Here is a 10,277-nt window from a genome sequence, read left to right on the forward strand (position 1 = left end):
ACTCCACCCCCCCCCCATAGCAAAGAGGAAGAATCATATCAACGCACATTTCTCTTGGGATGCTATACTACACAACACGCCCCCCCCCCCCCGCCGTTACATTCACAGCAGACACAGGGTGGGGAAACTGACCTTCAGTCATCCCACCCGCCCTGCTGAGTCACCCAGCAGCTAACTTGGAGCAAAACAGGGACCTCTCTGGGGCCACCCTGTACTGGTCACTTCTAACTGAGTCAGAGCTGGGGCAGGAGGTAGACATCTATGTCCTCAGTAGACATCTTGGTCACACGCACATAGAAACTCCCTGGGAGGTACCTGGAGAATCATAGCGCTGTTTTAGATAAAGAATAACAGCTCAAACATGTTAAGAGAACTTGCCTAAGAGCCTAATGAATAAGCAGGGGGACCAAGACTTGTAGCCACACCCTCTTATTCCTGGTCCGCAGAAAACCCCACACTTCAGCCCAAGAGAAAAGACCAGGCCATGGTTTTCACCTCACAGAAAAAGATCTCTGATGACAAGTTCTTCATCTTCCCTCCCTACTTCTTTGCCCTGACACACCCATTCTCTCCGGGGTAGTGATAGGAGCAAGCTTGGAGAGGAACAGGAGGAAGGGGAGGAAAAAGAAACCAAGTCAAGTCTCATGCCAAGAGCTTAGCCAGCTCAGGAAAAGTCACTCTGACCTCTCCCACAAAGATCCAGAACTGAAGGTGTTGAATTGGCTGGAGGAAAAAAGTCAAGAGTAAATAAAGGGGGCCTCCCCGGTGGCGCAGCGGTTGAGCGCTGGGTTGCGAAGCTGCCCGCGGCCTCTGCGGCGCCGGTTCGATCCCCGGCTGCTCCCCGGCCACTGGAGGAGGGTCCAACAAGGCGCGCAGACCTCTCCTGCCGCCCGCTGCTCCCCTCAGCAGTGTACTTCGGTCCTTCTGCCTGCTCTGCTCCCCGCTCTGGCTCTGGTGAATTCTCTCACCCTCCCGCGCTTCTGACTGTACCCAGTGCATGTATAAACAAAACAAACAAACAAATAAATAAAAACATGCAAAAAAAATTAAAAAAAAAAAGAGTAAATAAAGGCAGGCAGAGTTTGGGAGTTGCTGGAAGGTACAGGAAGGTTGGTCTTCATTCCCAGCATGCAGAAGGCAAACGTTCCAGGGGCCCTGCTGCACTTCCCTCCCAATTGGCCAGGCTGAGGCTTCAGGTTCTAATCCTGGCTTGGCTGGCTCCCTTTGCCTCCCAGCTAGTCCCCAGCTCAGCACAATAGGCACATTCAGTCTGGTGTCTGGCCCAAAGTGTGGTAGCTGGGAAGGGGCTCAAAGGTGATGGTCCCTTCCCCTGGCATGATTTCCAGTCCCTTCTGAATTTCCAAAGCAGAGGCCTCAACCATCCCCAATGCCCCACAGCCCTCCACCCCCCCACCCACTCTAGCTCCATTTCTCAACCTCCTTGACTCAGACCAGAAAAACTGGTCCTGAAATCAGATGGATACACCTCTCCTCACCACCGCCCCCCCAAACAGAGTGCAACAGATGGCACATCCCTCTGAGAAAGGAGGGGACAACCACTGACCACTCTGAACAGCTCAGACCCATCAGAAGCCAGTGATCACAAACTCAGGAGGATGGAGCTGTCAGCGAAGTCTCTCTAGCAGAGGGAAGTCCAAAGGATATCCCAGAACAATAATCCACAAATCTGGCACCTCCCCAAATAGATAAAGACCCAACTTTGGAAAGGACAAAGGTGAGAATAGGGACCGCCTGCAGCTAAAAAATCACAATTTTCTTGAGTCCCAAGAGCCCATCTCCACAGGGTCCTCAGAAAGAGGATGGGGGAGAAGACACAGCAGGGAGATGAAACTGTCCGTTTACCAAAACAGATTTGCCACCAGAACACTTTGGCTTGGATGGCTCAGGTCCTCTCAAGGCCAAGAAAGAGTCCATGTGACAAAGTAAAAGCAAGGAAAGAGTCACATTCACCAATGCAGGTTATGAAGGTTCACAAACCCAGGGAGTGGACTCAGGGGAGATAAATTACAAGTCGAACCAACGGTTCAACAAGTCTTGAAATCTCTCTAGGACAGTGACTTAATCTATTTGAGGTGGGCTTTTTTAGCACCTGAAGAAAAGCCCAGAAAAATGTGCACATACCCAATGATGAAATGTTATCATTTCAAAATGCTGACTTGAAACTGTATATGGTCCACAGACCACCAGTTAAAAACAGAAGCGTAGCGACAATGGCATTTAAGGTGTACACCAATCTGGGACTGGGGAGGCCTCCCAAAGTCTTAGGCTGCCTCCCAGGGAACTGACTGCACTGTCAAACTGATGATAGATGGTTTCAGGGCAGAGCTAAGACCCGGGGTGTCGGGTGGGGGGGGAATCCTCTTTGGGGTTCCTAGAATTGTTACCTAGTAACAGGTAAATGTATAAATGTGTATTTAGGGGAAATAATGCCAAGGAACCTGAAAAATACATAAGTGAGTGTGTGGGCTTGATCACACCCCACCCCCCCGCACCCCACACCGCAAAAGGGAGGGAACTTATAAGCTGAATGGGATCTTTTCTACAGACAGAGTAAGTGATCCAGGATTGAGTTCATCCACAGCTGCCACTGAGGACAGAAGCAGCCCACAGGGAAGGCTGAATGAAAGGAGTCTATTTCCTAAGACTTTACCCCTGGGACTCAGCCAGTGGGGAGGAATCACTGGGGATGCTACTTAGGGTCTGTCTCTGGGAAGGGCAAAGAGCACTCATTTTAAGGTTAGTATTGCAGAATTCAGTTTTTTGAGAGGACAGGCAATCCCTGGAGTAAAGGACAGGGACAGAATTTTCTGAGTGTCCCCAGTGCAGCAAGCATAATGTTAAAATGGGAGTGGAGACATCAGCTGCCTAGTGTTGCAGAGCATTTCCCATCACTGCCCCCCTAGCTGTTTAGGAGGCTCTTTTGGGCAGTCGGGGTCTTTAGCTGTCCCTCACCCAACTTTTCAGAAATCCATGGAACTAAGCAACTGAAACACTAACATCAAAAAGTGGAGAGAGATGCGATGTGCTGTGCACTGCTCTCTGCCTCCCTCTCCAAAGTCCTCTCCCCAGGGAGACTGCCGGTGACCCCCGAAAGGCAGAACTCCTTGGAACTGCCCAGTATCTGCCAAGGTTGGAGAGGGCAGCAGACGCTGGGGCTGGCCCTCTGCCAGGCCACACAGGAGGACATCCTCCGGCCCCTTGAGGACCTTGCCTCAGGCTCGGCGTTAGCGCCAGGGCTGGGCATGGAGACTGGCACCCCGACCATCTGTCGCTGAGAATCTGGGCCCGACGGCACCTCCAGCTCGAGGAGGGTCTTTCTCGCGGGACGGCTCCACGACTAGGTCCTCTCGGCGAGGCCAGGCCTCGGGCTCCCAGAGCCACCCCGCCCCGCGAGGCCCGTGGCGGCGCCGCGCCCGGCTCGCTCCCTCCTCCTGGGCGCGGGGTGCAGCCGGCTTCTCACAGAACTACGAGAAAGGGCCTGGGTGCTTGAGGAGGGGCCCGGGGTGAGCGCCGGGGAGAGGCCCCGCACTCTACTTCCCGTACCCCGCATCCGGTGGGCCAAGCCGGGTGGGGGCCAGAGGTGGCCCGACCGAGCCCGGCGGCCGGCCCGGGCGGGGCGAGGGGCGCCAGAATGGGGCAAATGCAGCTGGCGGCGGGAAGAGCAGCAGAGGCGGCCCCACGCCGTGCGCAAACTCCGGGCACTGGCGGCGCGTGCTGGGGTCGGCGCGCGGCCGCCCGCCGGGGTCCGGGGCGACGGCCGCCCCCAGCCCCGAAACTTCCGAGCAGGTGCAGGCGGCGCGCGCCGAGCCGAGCCGAGCCGAGCCGGCGCCGAGAGGCGGTTCCGGGTTGAAGGAGGCGCGCAGGAAGCGCCCCGGGTAGGTGGCGCCCCTCCCGGGAAAGCCGTCGCCCTCCACTCACCTCTCCGCGAAAGTCCGAGCGCCGCGGTCCCGCCACAGGGCCTGACCCGACGCCACCCACTCTCCGGCGCGCTCCAGCCTCCGGCAGCGCCCGGAATCCGGCTTTTGTCCGGGCCCCGGCGGGCTTCTCCCCGCCCCTATCGGCTCACGGCGCGAGCGGCCCCGCGATTGGTCACACGCGTTCCCTAGCCTGAGGGCCAGGGCTCCTCCCAATTCGCTGCTCGGCGTAGCCCCGCCCACGGAGGCGGGACCCGGGGGCTGCTGGGACTTGTAGTCCCACTGGGGAGTACGTTCCAGCCCGCGGACCGGCGCCGCCTTTCCGGAGCCGACGGGGCGGGGGTGGAGCGGGGGCGTGGCCTCGGGTGGGGAGATGGGCGGGGCGACGCTGGGAGGAGAATGTACGGGGCTGGGGGCCGTGGCCTGATCGCCGAAGGGCTGGGCCGACCGCCACTGGATGGGGGGGTTGGGCAGGATAGGGGTTGGGGGAGCTGCTTGTAGCGCAGTTTAGGGACCTGGAGTCGTTTGCCCTTTCTCCATGGGAGCAACTGACGTCCGCATTCTGGACGCCTGAAATCGGCCAGACCGAAAACCCAGTTGCTTAGACCCGTTTTTTAAGCAGCCGCGCCCGGCAGGTTTTCAATTTGCGTGGGGACAACCCTCTCCAGCCCAGTTCAGTCCCAGACTTCCCAGTGTGGGTTAGGGCAGGAGACAGGGCGAACAGGTAGGGCTAGGAGAGTGCCACTCATAGCACCTTCTGTCCCACTCTGCTCACCTCCGCGCGGAGCTGAGAATTCAACAGGAGATTCTAGCACTTGGCTGGGTCGCTTCCAGTCTCCTGCTCGCCCCAGCCAATCCCACATTTAAACACTGGATTAATGAACTGCCCTGTCCCCCCTTCTCCATTACCTGTGAGACATTACATTTTCCAAACGAGAAACTAGGATGACAGGTGGTATGAATTTTGGGGGGAGAGTATTTGAAATTAGACAGTCCTGGGCGCCAGGACATATATTTCGTAATCACGTTCTGGAGCTATGCTTTACTCCTGAAGGCGCAGGAGCTGCTCCCTGACCCTAACAGCTATCCAGCTCCAGGGAAAATCATGTGCCAGGCAGCTCAGGTGAAGGGGTCATCCCACTGTGCAGGTTATCTGTATGCCGGAGCCCCTGCCAAGCACTGCAGGTCATACTGACAGTGCAACAGTGTTGCATCATTCTTGCTAACAAAATCCCCCAAGTCTTTCTCCCCAGATCCATTTTTGGACATGAGCGGGGCAGCTAAACTTGGGATCTATACCTGAATTAAGTGATTTCTAGTGAGGTCATTTCCTGGTCCCTTCCCTCACATATTCTCTCACCGTCTCTCTGCTCTATTCTAGGGAGTCTTCCACCCCTATAGGAATCGAGCTCCAGCCCTTCCAAGAATCCCCCAAAGAGCAGGAATCTGGGAGAAGGATCACCTCGCCATATGTGAAAAAAACATCTCCCATGAAGGTACTCCATTTCTGGACTTGGGGTCTGCAACTCAGGGTCTTTGTGGGCTAGAGGAGATTGTGGTAATGAGGAATCATTTGTGCAGCAACTATCCCTCTAGTTAGAAAGACACACTCACCCAGAAACAGGCATCCACATGGAATATAAACTAACAAACTCTTATAGGTTAATGTGGCAATAGTGATTTAAAAATATATATATTAAATGCACATGCCTTTTGCCCCAGCAATTCATTTTCTTTCAATTTATCTGTCCAATATACTTGCGAAATATACATAGAAATCTTTGTTTCCTTCACTGTATCTCCAGCACTTTGTACAGGGTTTGGTAAATAGTAAATGCTCAACAAATATGATGATTGATTAAATCCTCCATGTAGGTTTTTGCTGGGACTATGTTAGACAAGTCCTGGGCAGGGATAACAAGAAAGTAACTATCCAGGAACCAAGGGAGGAGAGGTGCTGGCCAGGAGAGGTGCTGGCCAGAGGATCCATAAGCCAATCAGTGAGGTTTTTTGGTTCTCTCTGTGGTCCAGATCCCCAGCTCCAACCTCCACAGGGAATGCTCTCTCGTTCTTTAATACCCTTTTAAATCCATTCTGCCCCCACTGAAGCTCCTTTGCCCCAAATTAATCAATCTGGGTCCCACTTCTCATTTTTCTGTTCCCTGATTTAAAAAAAACTCTTTCACTTGGGCCTCCCCTGGTGGTGCAGCGGTTGAGTGCTGGGCTGCGAAGCTGCCCAGCTGCCCAGCTGCCCACAGCCTCTGCAGCGCCGGTTCGATTCCCAGCTGCGCGAGGGTCCCACATGGCTCGACAGACCTCTTCTGCCATGCCCACTGCTCCCCTCAGCAGTGTATTTCGTCAGTCTGCCTGCTCTGCTCCCCGCTCTGGCTCTGGTGAATTCTCTCACCCTCCTGCGCTTCTGACTATACCCAGTGCATGTATAAACAAAACAAACAAACAAACCAGCAAACAAATAAATAAAGCATGCCTCTATTAAAAAAAAAAAAAAAAGATCTCCTGACTGCACCCAGTGCTTGTATAAATAAATAAATAAATAAATCTTTAAAAAAAAAAAACAAACTCTTTTGCTTTTTGCCACATCCTTTGTCTTGTCCACTACAACTTATGGCAGGTGAGAAAGGAAAGAAAATCATGTGTCATGTGTCTCCCTCACCTAACTGTGAACGCTTCAAGACAAGAAGTGACCTTGTTTATTTATTTTGGCATCCCCAGTGCCAAGTGGGGAGCTAGGTACACGTTAGGCTCTTGCTGTATTCATGACTGGATAAACACTGCAATGTACATATGAATGAAAGAAATTATAGGGGAAAGGTTGGGGGGGAAGGGGTGATATAGCCAGAAGGGTCTTACCTGAGTGTGTAGTTCTAAACCCACGTCTCTCCTTGCAGCAGCCAGAGACAGGGGCTTACAACAGAGGCCCATCATGACCCAGCCTGCGAAGAACCAGAGGACTTCTCATTCCTTTGACACTCATTTTCTGCCAACACTGAACCAGTCTCCAGTTGATGCCAAGGACCCATGTGCCTGTTTGTGCCAAAGAAGCCCTCCAGGGAGGTGTGGTCAGAGCCAGCATATGTGCTTAGAAAAGATTCTGCAACCAGACCAACCAGCTCCTGCTGGGCTCTCCCCAGAGTCAACCCAGACTCTACTCTCACCCTGTCTTAAAAACTGCAGCTGCCACCTCCTACCAGGTGTGTTCCTGTGAAATTCCCTCCTCTTGCAGGAAGCCTTCCCTTAGAAAGGCAGTTTGCTACTTCCTGTCCTAAGATAGCATCTGCACAGCTCCCCCCATATACAGATCACTTACCCTTGACTTTTACTTGACATACTTAACTTTATCTCTGACTGAGTTTATTATTTTTGCCTCTTGCCTCTCACTACCATGTTCTGTGTTACGGAATCTTTCAAGGGCAGGCAGAAGCAGAGGTCATGGTGTATAAATAAAAGTTGCCAGGCTCCCTCTGGGCCAAAGTTTCTACCCTGACACCAGTCTTAAGAGTTTAGTTTTTAGCAACCTGCTACCTAACCCCTACCACTATCACCCCCTGCTCTGCCCCAGTGCCACCCTGTACCCCCTCACCATCCCTCCAAGTGAGTCCAGCTGCCATCATGATTAGCTACAGCAGGACCTCAGCAGCTAGGATGATTAGTTCTCTGACAGATACAAGATCCAGTTGGATGGGCTGTACCTGCAGTTGGAAGGGAAGATAGTTAGGAGGACAGAGACCATCACTGATGACTCCTCACTGGTAGAAATGCCTCCACTGAAGGTCCCAAAAGCACAGTAACTACTAGTGTTGATACTGACATGAGCCATCACTTGCAGGAAGCTAGCTTTGCAAGAAGCCTACAAGATGTGTATCAAAAATCATCTGAACTCAATTAACAGCAAACTTGAAGAACAGAGACTAGAAAGAGTAAAACTTTTTAGGACAGATGCTGCCAAACAAATCATTCTTGCTAATTTCAAAAATAACCAGTTTTTCATTAGTAAAATCATGAATCCGGATAGTATGGTTGCCCTGCTGGACAGTGTGACCCTGTACATAGTTTTCTTTAAGGAGGGTTTAGAAATGAGAAAATGCTGACAAATTTGGCAATTACTTTGGCTCTATCATGTGTCATCATAACTGCCTGCTGCTTTTCATCTACACAATACCAGTCAGACAAATGAAACTGAAGTCATCCTGGGCTCTGTTTATTTTGACCTTGGTTTATTTGGAATAGAGGCATTATTTTTAAGGGGGAAAAAAACATGTCACATAGGTTTGTTTAGAAATAAAATGGATTTTAACTCACTTGAGAGAATACCTGTTTAATGCCTATTTAAAATCATTCTGTATAATATTCCTGGAGAAGCTAGAGTCTGGTTGATGATTTCTCATGATGATTTAACATGATTTCTTAAAACTCATAGTTCATATCTCATGAATTCTTTTGATTTTTTTCTCCAGCCATCTAAAAATGTAAACATCACCTTAAAGTCAGACAAAAAAAACAGGTGACAGGACAGGCCAATTTGTCAACTCCCTTCGAGGGAGTTGAGCAGAAGACTTTCAGGAGACTGCCAGATTTCCCTAGAACCTGGTTCTACTTGTGTTATGATAAATAAACTCAGACAATACTTTAGTGTAGTATCTTTTTGTCCTTTTGGTAATCTTTTCCAGCATTAATGGCCATTTGTAGGGATGAAATGTATATCAAATCTTGATACAGTTATGCATATGGTCTTTCCTTTTACTTCAACTCAATTAAGATTGCAACTCAAAATTAAGACTTTGATTCTTTTTTTCATATATTCCAGTCCCAGATGTTGTCTGTAGATGTTTTCTGAGCACAGTCTTTTTTTTTTTTTTTAAAGATTTATTTATTTATTTATCTATACAAGAACTGGGTACAGACCAGAGGTGTGGGGGGTGAGAGGATTCACCAGAGACAGAGTGGGGAACAGAACAGGCAGACTGACTGAAACTCACTGCTGGGGGGAGGAGCAGCGAGTCAGGAGAGGTCTGCTGCGCCATGTGGGATGCTCCCTGGCTGGCCCGGGAGCAACTCATGCTGCAGAGGCTGCGGACTCTTTCATAGGTTCATAGGTTGCGTCTCAACCCCTTGTGCCACCAGGGAGGTTCTTCTTTCATTTTATACGTGTGCATTCTATACAGACTTGATGAATACCTGCAATGTGCCAGGGCGCTGGGGCAACAACAGTGAAGGAAAGAAAGATGCTCACCCCTGTGTATAGCTTACACTTTATCAGGGGAGATGGTGTTCGACTATGCATAAAATAAAGAGAAGTTATGCCAACAAGCAGCTTGCCAGGGGATGGAGGCCATCTTCTCCGAGAGCTTTAACTTCTAAGTGAGTTCAGATCTAAGTGAGATCCCCTGCTAAGGAGCTAACCCACCTATGGCACAGCAGACCTCTCCTGTCTCACCTGCTACTCCCCTTAACAGTGTGTTTCAATAGATCTACCTGTTCTGCTCTCCATTCTGTCTGGTGAATCCTCTCACCCCCCACACCTCTGGCCTACATCCCAGTTCTTCTAAGCAAAAAAAAAAAAAAAAAAAGTTTGAGATAACCATAGATTGATGTGAGCTGTAAGAAATAATACAAAGAGAAATCATGTACCCTTCACCTAGTTTCCCCCAATTGTGTGTGTGGGTGTGTGTGTGGGGGCAACTTTAGGATGATAGACCAACCAGAAAACTAACACTGATACAATCCATTGATCTTATTTAAATTTCCCCAGTTTTACAAGCACACATTTGTGTGTAATGTGAATGTAGTTAAGGCCATGTTTTTTGTATTTAAACTTTCACAATGACTTATTTAACTCTTACTACATGCCAGACACTTGAATTCTGGAAATACAAGGTTAAGGGCTTTGCCTTTGTGCAGGTCACAATCCCCTTAGCTTTGGGTGTTGACATTCTTTTTTTATTTTTTAAAGATTTATTTATTTATGCATACAAGAATTGGGGTACAGGCCAGAGGTGTGGGGGTGAGAGGATTCACTAGAGACAGAGTGAGAAACAGAACACCGTGTGGGCCAGGTCCCCGGCCAGGGCTCGAACTCCTGCTGCAGTGGCTGTGGGCAGCCTCCTAGTGCTGACACTTCACTCCTTGCGCCACCTGGGAGGTCCAGGAGTTGACATTTTAAATGCAGTAAAGACAAGGTATTTGTTGGGACCTAGAAGAACCTCATCCACCTTTATTTGGAGGGAGGGACTGCGAGTGAATGAAGAAGAAAGCCAGGCAAGCCCTTTGTCAAAGCCTGCAGCTGATACTGCAATAATAAATGGGTTAAACTGAACCCCATTA

The sequence above is a fragment of the Talpa europaea genome (genome assembly GCF_964194135.1).
Source record: "Talpa europaea genome assembly, chromosome: 7".
Classification (NCBI taxonomy): Eukaryota; Metazoa; Chordata; class Mammalia; order Eulipotyphla; family Talpidae; genus Talpa; species Talpa europaea.